Source organism: Equus przewalskii, chromosome 28 (assembly GCF_037783145.1).
Source record: "Equus przewalskii isolate Varuska chromosome 28, EquPr2, whole genome shotgun sequence".
Classification (NCBI taxonomy): Eukaryota; Metazoa; Chordata; class Mammalia; order Perissodactyla; family Equidae; genus Equus; species Equus przewalskii.
In genome coordinates, this window is record NC_091858.1 from 38210510 (window position 1) to 38225959 (window position 15450).

The 15450-nt window shown below is 41.8% G+C and overlaps 1 protein-coding gene and 1 long non-coding RNA gene across 13 annotated transcripts in view; one reads left to right on the forward strand and one right to left on the reverse strand.

Annotated features, from left to right (window-relative positions):
- Nucleotides 1-15450, reverse strand: part of DLGAP2 (DLG associated protein 2) — an 817721-nt gene that overhangs the window by 683094 nt on the left and 119177 nt on the right. The window lies entirely within an intron of this gene.
- The window catches only part of LOC139080151 (uncharacterized), a 76918-nt gene that overhangs the window by 30356 nt on the left and 31112 nt on the right, over nucleotides 1-15450 (forward strand). Inside the window, exon 3 of one of the 3 annotated variants that reach the window (XR_011534416.1) lies at nucleotides 2855-4636. The exons of 1 other annotated variant lie outside the window; for it this stretch is intronic. This is a non-coding gene — a long non-coding RNA (uncharacterized lncRNA). Of the gene's footprint in view, nucleotides 1-2251; nucleotides 2452-2854; nucleotides 4637-15450 lie in introns of those variants that run through there. One more of the 3 variants, XR_011534418.1, reaches the window with a different exon arrangement.

The following is a 15450-nucleotide window of genomic DNA, read 5'->3' on the forward strand; positions in this document are numbered from 1 at the left end:
CATGGAGCCACTAGCACTGCCTGTCACCCAGCATCAAGTAGCCCCATGACAGGGACAGCATTGTGCATCGCTGGGTGCGTGGCCCCTAGGAGATGCCAGTGAACTTGTTAAATGAACAGGAAATCCACACGTCCTCGTATCCATTGCACTGATAACAGACAACTGTCCACACACTTTCTGGTCATTCGTCCCGACGGTCAGGTGGATGGGTAAATGCCCTGAGCTACTACACAAGCCCACGGACCCCTTCTCAGAACAACGTGCACAGATGCACATGATAAAACACACAGGATGGTTGCACTGAAACTGAGTAATCAAGTATTCTTAACCATGATGTGACGATATCAGATGTTTATTAACACGTTACATTAGACGATGTAGCGGTAGGTATAACACTGACACTAATTTCAAAGCACTGACGAGCTCACCACTCAAGATAACGTGACAACATGGACGTGACACGAAAACATCTGCCGTCTCTCTTGGTCACAGGTGACAGTGCTGTGGCTTGCTGCCTACACTGATAATTAAAGGAAATGGTAAATTCCAATCAGAAGCTGCTGAAAACAAAGACAGTGTCTTTCCTATCCAGGCTCACAGAGCCACGTGAATTCCTACCCGCTAACCCCTTGAGGGGTCCCTGCACCCCAAGTTAAGAACCCCGCTCTAAATCAAAATCGCGTGTCTTTGTTTTCTAGGGAAATTTCACAGGATGTGAAGACTCAGTTCTGTGTCACAAATGTCTTAGGGCCTTTTATTAACATTATTATGCTATCAGTATGTATCCGTCAGGGTCCCAGCAAAATCCCTGACGCCATCTGGGTAACTGGAGGAGAGTCTGATAAAGAGCCCCACAGAAAGGTCTGTGCGGGCACACGAGACAGTGGGGTGCTGGCGGCTGCAACCTGGCGCCGACCCTGGACCTGAAGGGGCAGAGACTCACTTACTCTCAGATTCTTTATCTGCAAAACGGAGGGATTAAACCAGGTGGGAAATACACAGTGGGCGCCACAGAATGTTACTCAGAGGGCATCTTTGACAAGGTGACCACGGCCTCTGCGATCAGTCACGCTTCATTCCACGTTGTAAAAAAGGAGCTGAATTATTTGGATGACGTGCAAATCAAACATACACTGTCAGGACAGGGTTCCGATAATCTGCCTTGTAAAACTCCGATGGACGCCACGGCGCAAACACACCAAGCTATGGGCTCACATTTCTAGAAGGGTTTTCGTATTAAAGCTCACAAATCAGAGTGCCGGCCACAGGCTCCCTAAACTAACGGTCCTCCTCAGTGAAACCGCACTTCACAGAACCGGCACCCAGCCAAAGCCCTCGACGTTTACTTAAAAGAAGGAAGATGCAGCCCTTCGGAAAAGCTGTCTGCCGATCCTGCCAAGCGTCCTGAGGACTTTTACAGATGGACTGCACTTAGCAAAACCAACTGCTCCTCTGAAAGTCACCAGAAACAAAAATAAGACAGAGACCAGTGCGTGAGGAACAAACCTCATGTCACCTGGTCTGCAGAGCACTTTGCAAGGCACTCCCAGCTTGCTGGAAGGCACTGGTAGAAACAAACACCAAAGGTTCTGCAGAGCAACAGTCACATCTTCAGACACGACGTTCACCAAGCAGGGGCTGCTGATTCAGTTTCCGTAGGAGTGATCATCAGCCTAACCAGGACTGGAAGATTCTCTCTTCACCGAGGCAGCACCAAGTGAATCCAGCTCAACCAGTCACCCACGGGGACGGGAACAAGGCCACAGGAAAACGGTCAGTCACTGACTCTCTCCAGCTCTGAAATTGAAGACCTTGGCTGAGTCAGGAAGACGATCTTTAACACATGCATTTACACCTGCCTGCAGTGGGAAGCCACTGTCTGGTGGCTTTTTTTCTATCCTCTTGATGTTATTTTTCTAATTAAGACAAGGATAAGGGTTAGTAAAAATAATAAGCATACGTCCCAGAAATGTGTCCTGAGAACCAGGTAGGGGGAAAGTTACAAACCTGTCCATGAAGAAGAATAGAACCCTTTGGGCTTAGACACATTAGGAGGGACGTTTCACAGGCTTTTCCATTAGGCCCCCTTCACGGGCAAACATCCGCTGCACAGAGACGCAGGAAATCTATATTAAAAAAACAGTGTTGCGATAGACAAAACCCCTTCTGGAACCTAGAAAGTGTATCTTTCATCATCCGCTCTCACCTCCTAACATTTAAGAACATGCCTCTGTAAATTGTCTCTTTACAGAAAACGTTTCAATGGTGTGAATCTTGGTTATTTCAAGGATGAAAACAGACAGGGTAAAAGACGATACTGCACGAGCAAAACCGTTACCAAATTCCACGAGTACCTCTAAATTCTTTAAAGTGAAAAAAAAACATTTTTAATGATCATTCTGGTATCACTGAGATAGGATTTGTTTACCATTAAATCATACCAAATTAAAACAGTGTGGCATGTTTTCAGTATGAGTTTAATAGCAGCCAAATAGCTTCACAATATTTAAAATTTCATCCTACTGTAAAACAATTATAAAATATACAAAGTCCAAAAATGCACACATTGGCTTCTGTTGGATCCTACTTTTATTATGTGGGCATAATAAAACACGCCAGCATTTACCTGGATTACAGAAACAACAAACATATTTCATAGACCCACACACCCATAAACACACATATACCCATATACTATATCACATTGTTAAAATATTAGCTGCCCTATTCTAAAATATTCTTATTATATATTTATCTTAAGCATTCTGTGAAACAGTAAAATTACTGAAAAGTAAACTATGGTGATTTTTTTTCTAAAAAATACTGTAACTTGGAAAATACAATTTCCTCACAGGTAAAGTGGTTCCTGCAACATGCAGTGGTAACATTTCACCTCTCCTACCAGCAACAGATGAAAAGTTCAAAAAACCGCTCACCCAAATTTTTCATCACCTCTTCCCAAGAAACCAACCCAAACTAGAGCACTAAGACATTTGATACAAGGCAACATCAAACTGACACAAGGTTGCAGACCACTGAGAGAGTGACAGACACCAGCTACTGCCCCACGTTCCTGCTGCAAAAACACACGTGTTCCCTGGGAAATCTCAGGGACTCCAGAGATCACTGGCTTTGCTCTGGTAAATACGGAGGAGGCTTTCTGGTGGAGGAAACAATGCACCAGAAGAAGTCAGGTACGGGCAGATGATAGATACGGAAAGTGGGAAGAGTTAATGAGAGCAGAACGTCCTAACAAGTTGCTTTTCAGCTCTCTCTTAATTAGGATTCTCAGCAGCGGTGGGGCTGGTACCCGCCACCACCTCCCTCTGGCACTCAGACTTTATTCTCCACTGGAACTCCTTGGAAGACAGCAATTCCATGTCTGGAGACAAGAAAAAAATCAGGATACACATGAAACATCCTGTTGTTACTAAAAAGCAAGAATAACCTCAAGGATGCCAGGGGCTGTGCTAAAGCGACAAAGAGTCACGTGAAGCCGGGAGGGGGTTTCAGTGGACAAGTTGTGACCATCAGACCAAAACTTAATAATAATAAGAAGAAGAATAGCAAGTGGAATAAGTTAAATCTGTATAAAAGCCAAAGTCCATAATGAAATTCAGGTGAATAGAATTAATATAGTGTTTTAAGAACACAATTGAAATACCAAGAAAAATATAACTAAACATCTACTTGTTATTGATTTTAATACATAGAAACAAATAGGTACATGAGGATGTTTTGTTTCTTCTGATCAGCATTAGTCTGTTCATAAGCATAATTATGCTCTTTATTCTGTCTTTGAAAGCAGAAAACTGAATAAAAGTTGGAGTGAGACAGATTCTGTAAAAGCAGAGACTATACAAGAACAGAAAGGATCAAGCAGCAGCAGGTCACATATAATTAACCAGAGAGAAAGTAGCCAACAATTTAGGGTACCACTTGTCACAAAAGAAGAAAGTTTATTCCAAAATGATAAATTAGCCAAATCTCCTCAGAGAAGAGCTAACCACACAGACCCAGCCCTCATCTCCTAGGAGACAAAACCTCTAAACAGTTCTCCTATTTATAATGAAAGCTGTTAAAGCAACACATACATTTTTAGTAATAATAACAGACCAGATTGATATGCCATAAGAAATACAAGGTGCACAAACCTTTAAAAAAAATGCGACATTAGTGGAAAAAGACCAAGTCTCCCAAAATCCAAAACCACACAAAAACGGGGGCATAAGAGTCTAATGACATAACACTTACTTGACCACATAAAAGGGATCCATCTGAATATCAGTGGTTTGTGCCTCAACTGCCTGGCTCTGCAAAGCTGCCCCACTCACCAAAAGTCCACTGCCCAAGACCCGCAGAGGCAGCTGGGAAACCTAAGACCTGAGCCTTTTAAAAGTTGTAGGAGCGTGAATTCCAAAATTATAATCTTACGAAATAGATTACTTAGAGGAAGAAGGAAAATTTTCTTAATATGGTTAGTCAAAAGTATAACATTTTATAATATCCTATAAGGGTTTTTACTAGCTTTAGAACCATTGTGGTATTTTTGTCTGTGTTTGTCAAGAAGTTCAGAACACAGTGTTTAAGAGATTCTGCTATGTGAGAACTGAGAATTAAATTAAATGTTTCTAAATGGCTGCATACTTTCTAAATTGGTATTTAAATGTTTAGAAAACTCTTCTTTGTTAACTCCACAATGCATTAATTAACCATATATATGATGTGCAAACACATGGGGCAAGGTTGACTGTTTAATGCTAAAATAAAAATTATTTAATAAGTGCATAAAATTAGTTGAGTATCAAACAATATAAAAAGTGAGTAAATAGTTCCTTCCCAAAAACGTCCCTGCAGAATGAAAGCATCCGTGAAGAACTAACAAATTTTCTCTTCCCAAGAGTGTGGTTGGCCAGACACTCTGTTTACACGCACACTGGAAACAGACATTCAGGATAAAACCATTGTAAAAATCCTTTTTAAATATAGTGATGTGCTGAAAAATATTTTTAAAAGTTTAAAGAGCAAGTGAATCATATGCAATAAATAAATGAACAAACTTTGAGCTATTTCTTCACATCTTACACTAAAATTAGTCAAAAGTAGATCATAGACTTAAATGTAAAACCTAAACTATAAAACTTTCTGAAGAAATCATAGAAGAAAATCTTTCTCGCCTTGGGGTAGGAAAGAGTTCTTAGACACAACTTCAAAAGCACAACCCATAAAAAAAAGTGATAAATTGCACACTAGTAAAATTAAAATACTCTTTCATTCAAAAGAGACTGTTAAGAAAAAGAAAAGACAACTCACAGATGGGGAGACTATATTTGCAAATCACATACCGCACACAAGACTTGTACCCAGACACATAAGGAAATTTCAAAATTAAACACTAAAATACAAACAACCCAATTGTTTTTTAATGGGCAAAATACTAACAGACACTTCATCAGGGAATAACGATGGAAAGTAAGCACATGAAAAGAGGCTCAATGGCATCAGTAATTAGAGAAACTCGGTAAAATCCTTAACAGAGACACCCCACCCACTCCTGGAAAATCTGGGAGAAATTACACGGACCCCATGAGGCGCCTGCAGGACCTGGAGCCGCGGGGATCCACACGCGCTGCTGGCAGGGACACAGTCGTGCAGGCACTGAGGCAACAGCTCAGCGGTTTGTTATGAAGTTAAACGTACACCGTTTGACCAGCTATCCCCATCCTTGGGGTTGAAGTGAAACACCCACGTGAAATGAAACCCTATTTTCACATAAAATCCTGCACGCGAACATGTATAGCAGCTTTATTCCTAATTGCCAGAAGCTGGAAACAGCTCAAATATCTTTCCACAAGGGAGTTGATAAAGAAACTGGCACATTCCTGTAGTGGAATATTACTCAGCAATTTGAAAGTCTGAACTATTGACGCACACAGTGGTGTGCATGACTCTTAGACGCATTATGCTAAGTGGAAGCAGCCAGCTCGAAGCCTATGCACCATGGGACCCCACTTACAGGGCATTCTGGGAAAGCGACACTCAGGGACGCAGAGCAGATGTGCAGGTATCTGCGGCTGGGGGAGGGGTGGGGGTACAAGGTGTTGAGAACTGAAGATTGTGCACCCAAATTTGTGGAACCCAGCTAAAGTGATATCTCACAGGAAGTTCTTACCCCTTAAAAACTCATATTAAGTAGAAAGAGCAGCATAAATAAATAAACAAGCTGAGCATACAACCTAAAAAGCTAGAAAAGAGCCATAGGATATAACAAAGAAAGCAGAGAAGGAACAGTAAAGGGGGAGGAGAAATTAATAAAAACTAAAGAGAAAAAAGTACACAATAGAGATGACCCAACAACCACCAAAACAGGGCTAGTCCATCGAGAAATTCCAGCCAGAGTTTATAGAAAAAGAGAAAGTATATAAACTATATCCCAATTAAGCTGTTATTAGAGTTATTTTAATGTTTGTTAATAATAAAAAGGCACTGAAATAAAAATATCAATGAAAAGGAGAATATAACTAAAACCAACACAGACACCAAAGAGAGTGTAAGAGGCACCGGGGACTTTTCCAATAAATTTGAAATCGAAGATGTTTTGGAAAAGTTTAGATTAAATTTTCCTGAACCATCTCAAGGAGAAACAGAGAACCTGACTATTTCTGTAATGACTAGAGTTACCGAGTCAGTGGATTTGAATCTTCCCTCAAAGAAAACACTGGGCCCACCCGCTTTTAACGTCAAGTTCTACAAAATATTTAAAGTAAAAGAATTCCAACTGTACAGAAACTATCCCAAGTAAATAAAAAGCACCAAGTTACAACTCAGTGTATTCATCTGGCATGAAGTTAATCATATCGACAGAAACCAGGGAAGCAGAACAGCCTAGAATCATGCAGGTACACGGATGAAAAAAATCCTACGCAAAATAAAAGCAAGTCAAATATGGAAAAGCAAAAAAACAAAATTGGTACAAGTTAAACCATAACCCACAATGCAAATCTGAGATTAGAAAATATATTAATATTTAAAACAGTAACAGATTAAAGGAGAAACATTATATTATAATCTCAACAGAGGAAGAAAAAGCATTCGTGAAAATTTAACATCCATTTGTGGTTTTTAAAATGACACAGCAAACTGGGAACAGAAGGGAACTTTTTAAACCTGATAAACCTAAAGGAAACTATAATTTACAGTGATGACAAACCACACAAATGTGCCCCAAATCACTTCTTTTCATTGAAATCAGAAACATGAAGAGATAGCTGAAGGATTAGATAGACTGCAGGTGGATTAAAGACCTGGGGTACAGGAAAAGGACAAAGCTTCCAGGAGACTCCACAGAGGAGCCTGGATGCTGTGTGTGCTCCAAACCCTCTAGGAGACTCCACAGAGGAGCCTGGATGCCGTGTGTGCCTCGGACCCTCCAGGAGACTCCACAGAGGAGCCTGGATGCTGTGTGTGCCTCAGACCCTCCAGGAGACTCCACAGAGGAGCCTGGATGCTGTGTGTGCCTCAGACCCTCCAGGAGACTCCACAGAGGAGCCTGGACGCCGTGTGTGCCTCAGACCCTCCAGGGGACTCCACAGAGGAGCCTGGATGCTGTGTGTGCCTCAGACCCTCCAGGAGACTCCACAGAGGAGCCTGGATGCCGTGTGTGCCTCAGACCCTCCAGGAGACTCCACAGAGGAGCCTGGATGCCGTGTGTGCCTCAGACCCTCCAGGAGACTCCACAGAGGAGCCTGGATGCCGTGTGTGCCTCAGACCCTCCAGGAGACTCCACAGAGGAGCCTGGATGCCGTGTGTGCCTCAGACCCTCCAGGAGACTCCACAGAGGAGCCTGGATGCCGTGTGTGCCTCAGACCCTCCAGGAGACTCCACAGAGGAGCCTGGATGCCGTGTGTGCCTCAGACCCTCCAGGGGACTCCACAGAGGAGCCTGGATGCCGTGTGTGCCTCAGACCCTCCAGGAGACTCCACAGAGGAGCCTGGACGCCGTGTGTGCCTCAGACCCTCCAGGAGACTCCACAGAGGAGCCTGGACGCCGTGTGTGCCTCAGACCCTCTAGGGGACTCCACAGAGGAGCCTGGATGCTGTGTGTGCCTCAGACCCTCCAGGAGACTCCACAGAGGAGCCTGGACGCCGTGTGTGCCTCGGACCCTCTAGGGGACTCCACAGAGGAGCCTGGATGCTGTGTGTGCCTCAGACCCTCCAGGAGACTCCACAGAGGAGCCTGGATGCTGTGTGTGCCTCAGACCCTCCAGGAGACACCACAGAGGAGCCTGGATGCTGTGTGTGCCTCGGACCCTCTAGGGGACTCCACAGAGGAGCCTGGATGCTGTGTGTGCCTCAGACCCTCCAGGAGACTCCACAGAGGAGCCTGGATGCTGTGTGTGCTCCAAACCCTCTAGGAGACACCACAGAGGAGCCTGGATGCTGTGTGTGCCTCAGACCCCACCTCCTGCTCCTGGAAGTTCAACTTCTGGGCCTCTCCTGGCACCACCTGTCCCCACTTACTTCCCGCCGGACTCGTCCAGTTGGTGACGGTCAAAGTCAGGAGGACAGTGAAGTTGCCCTAGTTACTTCTCAGTGCCTGCCCTGATGGTCAGCGGGTCGGCAATGTCTGGGTTCCAAACAAATTTTGAAGTGTTCACAAATACTACTACCAACCACAGCTCCCACCGGCAGCTCCCTTCTGGTGTTGCATCTTGCTCCTTCCCCCCAGAGAGAGTAATGGTTTCCGGGAAACATACCACAAAATATCCCCACAGTCCCCTCACCAAACCTTCCTCAACCACCTCCCCTCAGGGGCCACCTGCCTCATTGATACAGCCACCGACCACGTAGAAAAACATTAATGAATGGACTTCACTAAAGTCAAGAATTTCTCTTCCTGAAAAGAAGCCATAAAGAACATGGAATCACAAGCACAAATGGGGAAAATAAATTTGTAACACATAAAAACGATGCATGTAAAATATGAAGGACTCCTAAAAACCAGCAATAAAAAGATAATCAAGTAGAAAAATAGACAAAAATTTTCAATAAGCACTTACTGCAATAGGAACTATGTACAGCCAACAAACACAAAAAGACCCAGTTGCATTAGTCATCAGAAAAATACAAATTAAATGACTTATCACTTTATTCCAAGAGACTGGCAAAAACTTTTTAAGTCTGACCATGTCAAGAGCTGTCAGATACTGAGAAAAACCGAGGCCCTTACATGGAGCCAGGGGGAGTTAAAATGAGACAGTGACTTTGGAAAACGACTTAGCGTCACCCAATACACATGAAAACAGGTCGTTCATGTCACAGGACATCGACATTCGCGTACACAGGTGCACCAGGAGACACGGACAAGAATGTTCACAGCAGCCCTGTTGTGAGAACAAAACTGGAAACGATGCCAAGTTCCTGTAGAGGAGAACAGAGAAATAAATGGTGGTATATTCACACAACCGAAATTTCCAACAAACGAAGGTTGGGTACCAGCAACGCACAGATGAATCTCAAAATACTGAACTACGAGAAAAAGTCAGAGAGGAAAACAGACACCACGGTTAAGTTCAAAGACTTGTAAAACTAAGCAATATTTTGTTGGGGGAATAGAAATATTTTTAATAAAACTATTTTTTTTTAATTTTTTTCAAAAGGCAAGAGATTACCTGTCTGAGGCTCAAAGGATTAGAGGTGTCCACAGGGAACTTGAATGAAATCGTGAAGTCTCAATTTCTTCTTAAACTGGATTTTTATTGTATCATTATCTTTCACATACATTTTAGAAATATTTTTATAGCTACACAATATTTAATAAACAATTTTTAAATGAAAAAGAATGCTACTGCCAATACAAAAGATGTCTTACAACCCAAAAAAACTTATGTCCGCCCCTAAATCATAGCTCGTCACCAATTAGAGGGAAAGACATAGGTTTCCATTGTTCCAGTTTCTTTTATCGTTTATCACTAGCAGGAAACATTATTAACATCTGAACGGCTGATCCTGTACCATGTGCCTGTATTCAGAGCATAGTGCTAACTAGTTCCATGAAAAATCACTTTGAAAGAAGGCCGTGTCTAGGCAAACTGAACTCAACCTCAGTAAAATAAATAAAAGTAAAAAGCACGTGTGCTGCGTTGCACCATTCTACTTTGGTCATTCTGAAGAATAATGCTAACGCTAACGCCCACAGCTAATGCTGCGCATCTGGCCGACCTGGGGATTGCCCCTCTCGTGCGGTGGTCACTTAATACGTGTAAGGTCACTGCCCCAGACCAGGGTCCTCAAAGGGAGACTGATGCTGAGGGAGTCTGGCGAACCTGAGAGAGCACTGATTGTTTTCACAATTACTGGGGTTACTGCTGGCATGTAAAGAGCAGGACCAGAGATGTCAGGTTGCCTGTAATGCCCAGAGCACTCCCACACCACAAAGAAAGGGCCCACCTCGCATGTGACTTTGAAATGTTCCACAGACACTCGTAGAAACCAGCCAATCTGGTGAATAGTTATCTGAGCCTAGAACTTAGCTCTGTCATGAAAAAGGAACAAGAAAGCTTACTATGTTCCGACGCAGGCTCACAGACACATAAGGAGGAATGTACTTTCTTTTGTCTGAAGCTTTACTAAGAGTTCTGCTTTTTAAAATTTTTTTACTATTTTGGAAAATCGTTTCATGGAGGACAAAACGTTAACACGGTATTGGAGTCGCCAAAACAGCTGCATTTATCGTGATTCTCTAGACGTACAGAGACACGTCTCGCAGCCCGCATCACAGACTGTCAGCTATGAATGAAACATGCATTAACATTCACTTGAATATCAAGCAAACACATTCATTTTAAGTATATGCAAGTATGTGCTTCTTTCATTGTCATTGATGTCGGCACGCCTAAGCATATACTTATTAAAATACATATTATATTATTATAAGGTTGCTTCCTCTTATTTTATTTTTCTATTAGAAGTGGGCATTTTATCAGTATTTAATTATGTGTATAGGAAAGTTATATTAGCTGCAGACTTCATTCCAGGATACTAAAAGAATGTGACAAAATATTTATTTAGCAAAAAAGAGAAAGTGTTGGACATAATAACAGTGTGAGACTGCCCAAGATCTAGCCCTGGCCACCTTTGCTTCTCTCTCCTAACAGCCAGACTTGCCAAGACAGAGCCTGGATTGTTAACTGTATCACTGGCATGTTTACAAACATACTTTTAATTATATTGTTAGCAAACGGTGGAGGTTGAACATGCAAAAAAGTATTCATGATTCAGGCTGGTGTAGTAGAAATAAAGATCACAGAGTCAGGGGGACCTGTATTTAGAGAGGCAATCCGCCATGGGACTGAGCCACCCAAGAATGCGAGGCGCTCACAACTCTCTTTCAGGCCATTTCCAAACACTGCATTGCAGCAGAACAATCTCGAGTGTTAAGGTTCCTGCAGCACAAAGAGCAGACTCCTTACTGCTCAGGATAATAGTGAGGGTTCCCCAAGCTCAGTGTTCCTCAGATGAAACTCACACCCACGGCACACGCAGCATCCATCAGGGTCCCTCTGCATCTCCCTCATGGGACGTGGAGGGCAAGGGGGACTGACACAAACATGTTATGATCATGGTGTCTGATGCTCTGCGAGTAGTAACTTCGTTTGTCTCTGACCCAGGAGTATGGTGTCTTCTTAATCATCTTATGATCTTGAAATAGGAGAAGATTTATTAAATAATATAAAAAATAATCCTAGTATACAGAAGAAAATTTAATTATATTAAAAGTGAGAACATCTGTTAACGAAAATATACAATTTGGAAAGTGAAACTGAATCACTGAATGGGAAAAAATAACTGAAGTCAAAGATATCCAGAATATATAAACTATTACTACATAAATTTTTTAAAATTGTATGGGGAAGACAACTCATTGGAAAAATGGGTAGAATGTTTAAATAATCATCTTGAAAATAAGCCAAACAGCCAAAAACGTATATATAGGTGCTTAATTTCATTAGTCATCAGAGGATGCAAATTAAAACTATGATAGAATACCATTACACTCCCCAGGATGACTGAAATGAGAAACACAGCAGATACCAAGAGTTGGCTAAAATATGGAGCAAAAGGAACTGTCAAACACTGCTGACATAAGTGTACACTGATAAAACCACTGGAAAACTGTTTGGAAATATCTGTTCAATCTGAATACAGGCAAACTTATGAACTATAAATTCCAATTCCAGTATACACCCAAGGAAATCCAAACATATGTTCACCACAGGATAAACAAAAGAATGTTCAAAGCAGCACTACTCATAATAGGCAAAACCTGTAAATTAACCAAATATCTATCAACAACAGACTGAATAAATAAAATGTGGAAAAGTCACACAACAGAATACTATACAGCAACGATAACAGTCTACAATTACTGCAACATAGATAAATCTATAAACAAACGTTGAGGGGGAAAACCAATAAAAGAGAATATATACTAGATTTATCCTAGGAATGTAAGGTTGGTTTAACATCCAGGGATCCAATTAATGTAACATGCCATATCAATAGAATAAAAGACCAAAAAATCACATGATCATCTCAGCAGACCAACAGGAAGCATGTGACAAAATTCAACGCCCTTCATGTTAAAACACTCAACAAACTAGGCGTAGAAGGTAATTCCCTCAACCTGATAAAGAGCAGATATGAAAAATCCACAGCCAACATCATACTTAACAGTAAAAGACTGACTTCCCGCCAAAGATCAGGAACAGGACAAGTATGTCTGCTCTCATCATTTTTATTCAACATTACACTAGAGGTTCTAGCCAGAACAATTAACTAAGAAAAAGAAATAAAAGGTATACGGATTAGAAAGGAAGAAGTGAAACTATCTGTCAGTAGATGGTATGACTTTGTACAAAGAAAATCCTAAGGAATCCATTTTTAGAAACATTAGAGTAAATGAGTTCTGTAAAGCTGCAGGATACAAGATAAATATACAAAAATCAACTGCATTTCTATACACTTGTAATGAACAAATGAAAATAAAATTAAGAAAACAATTCAATTTACAATAGCATCTAAAAGAGTAAAACACTTAGGAATAAAATTCTAAAAAGAGGTGCAAAAATTATACTCTGAAAACTACAAAACATTGATGAAGGAAAGCAAAGATCTAAATAAGTGGAAAGGTATCTCATGCTCACAGATCATAAGACTTAATATTCATAAGACGGAAATCAATCTACATTTTAAATGACATCTCCATCAAAAACTCAGCTGACTTATTTGTAGAAGTTGATAAGCTGATCTTAAAATTCACACGGAATTGCAAGTGACTCTGAAGAGCCACAACAACCTTGAAAGAAAACAAAGTTGGATGACTCACATATCCAATTTCAAAACTTACTACAAATTTCCACAAAGTACCCAAAACAGTGTGCAGCTGGCATAAAGACAGACTTATAAATCAATAGAATAAAACTGAGAGTCCAGAAATAAACTCACATATCTATGGCCAAGTGGTTTTCAACAAAAGTGCCAAGACAATTCAGTGAGGAAAGAACAGCCTTTTCAACAAACGGTGCTGAGACAACTGGATAGACACATGCAAATGAATGAAGTTGGATGCTCGCTTCACACCATATACAAAAATTAACCCAAAATGGATCAAAGACCTAAATACAAGAGCAAAAAATATAAAACTCTTAAAAGAAAACATAGCACTGTCATGCGTCACTTAATGACAGGGATGAGTTCTAAGAAACGAATCATTAGGCAACTGCATCATTGTGCAAACGTCATAGAGTGCACTTACGCAAACCTAGATGGCACAGTCAACTACACAACTAGGCTACAGGATGCTAATCTTACAGGACCACCGTCATAACTGCAATCTGGTTATGTGGTGTATGACTGTGTTAATCTGCACGACCTTGACTAGGCAATGTTTTCTTAAGTATGACAGAAAAATCACAATCAACAAAAGAAAAAATAGATAAACTGGACATCATCAAAAGGAAAAACTTTTATGCTTCAAAGGATACTATCAAGAAAATGAAAGACAACACACAGAATAGGGAAAAAATATTTGTAAATCATATATCTGATAAGAACTTGTATCTAGAAAATATAAACAACTCTTACAACTCAATGATAGGATCTGAATAGATATTTCCCCAAAGAAGACAAACAAATGGCCAATGAGCACATGGAAAGGTGTTCAACATCATTAGCCATCAAAAAAATGAAGATCACAACCACAAGGAGATACACTATACAGTCACTCTGATGGGTAGAATCAAAAAGAGAGACAATAGGGGCTGGCCTGGTGGCACAGTGGTTAGGTTCACGTGCTCCACTTTGGTGGCCCAGGGTTCACAGGTTCGGATCCCGGGCGCAATCTACACATCGCTCATCAAGACATGCTGTGATGATGTCCCACATAAAATAGAGGAAGACTGGCACAGATGTTAGCTCAGAGCCAATCTTCCTTACAAAAAAAAGAGACGGACAATAACACATTTGAGGTTTTAAGTGATCCTTGTTTGTGAAACCGAGGACAAAGCAGTTAAAGTTTCTGTAGATTAGGAGGAAACCATGCATGTACCCACAAGGTTAACGTGGGAAACAAAGTGACCAAAGTGTCTGAGCTCGCCTGGCAGAACAGCAGGACGACCGCTGACAGAGAGCAGCTTGCTGACAGCCTCCACCTGACTGAGCATCTCACAGGAGCACTAAGAAGCTACAATGATTGATAGAAGCTTTACACAATGCAGGCTAAAGATCCACCACATGCAACACATAGAACCCCCCGAATTTGCAATGCATCCCACGGAGAAATATGAAAGACAGTCATCCCTGTGCTGAGTACTCTTAGAAGTTCATTCAGCCCCCAGGGCCACGCGCTCCCCTCCCATCCCACTCTCACAACGTGCTTTGGAAAAACACTTAGAACTGCACGTAGACAAGCTAACCAGGGAGCAGTAGCAAGGAATGCTTGTTAGCAGAAAATTCACGTCCTCAGCCCAAACTGTTCCCTCTGTCCCAGAGAAGGAAGGAGCTGAGGGTTTCTTAGACCCTCAGGAATGTCGCCTTCAGCAGATCTGCTATAGAGAGGCGCCCAACGTGGGGCGGTCATCCATCACCTGAGCCCCCTCCCCAACCCTGGTTGCCTTTATAAGTCATTTCCAAATCAGCTCCTTTGAGATGGTTTTTAGGATGATCGCCCACCATCTCCCGATTTGCTAGCTCACCGCTTGTTGAAGTCCCTTCTCTGCCACCTCCTGGCCTTGTATCTTGTGATGAGCAGATGGAGCCCTTGTTTGGTAACATGTGCAATAGAAGAAATGCAATTGCACTGACATGACAACTTTGTAGGAGAAAAATACGAAGGAACTGCAAGCTCTGCTTTCCCTTTTCTGGTCTCAGTGCGCTCGCCCAGGTCTGAAGG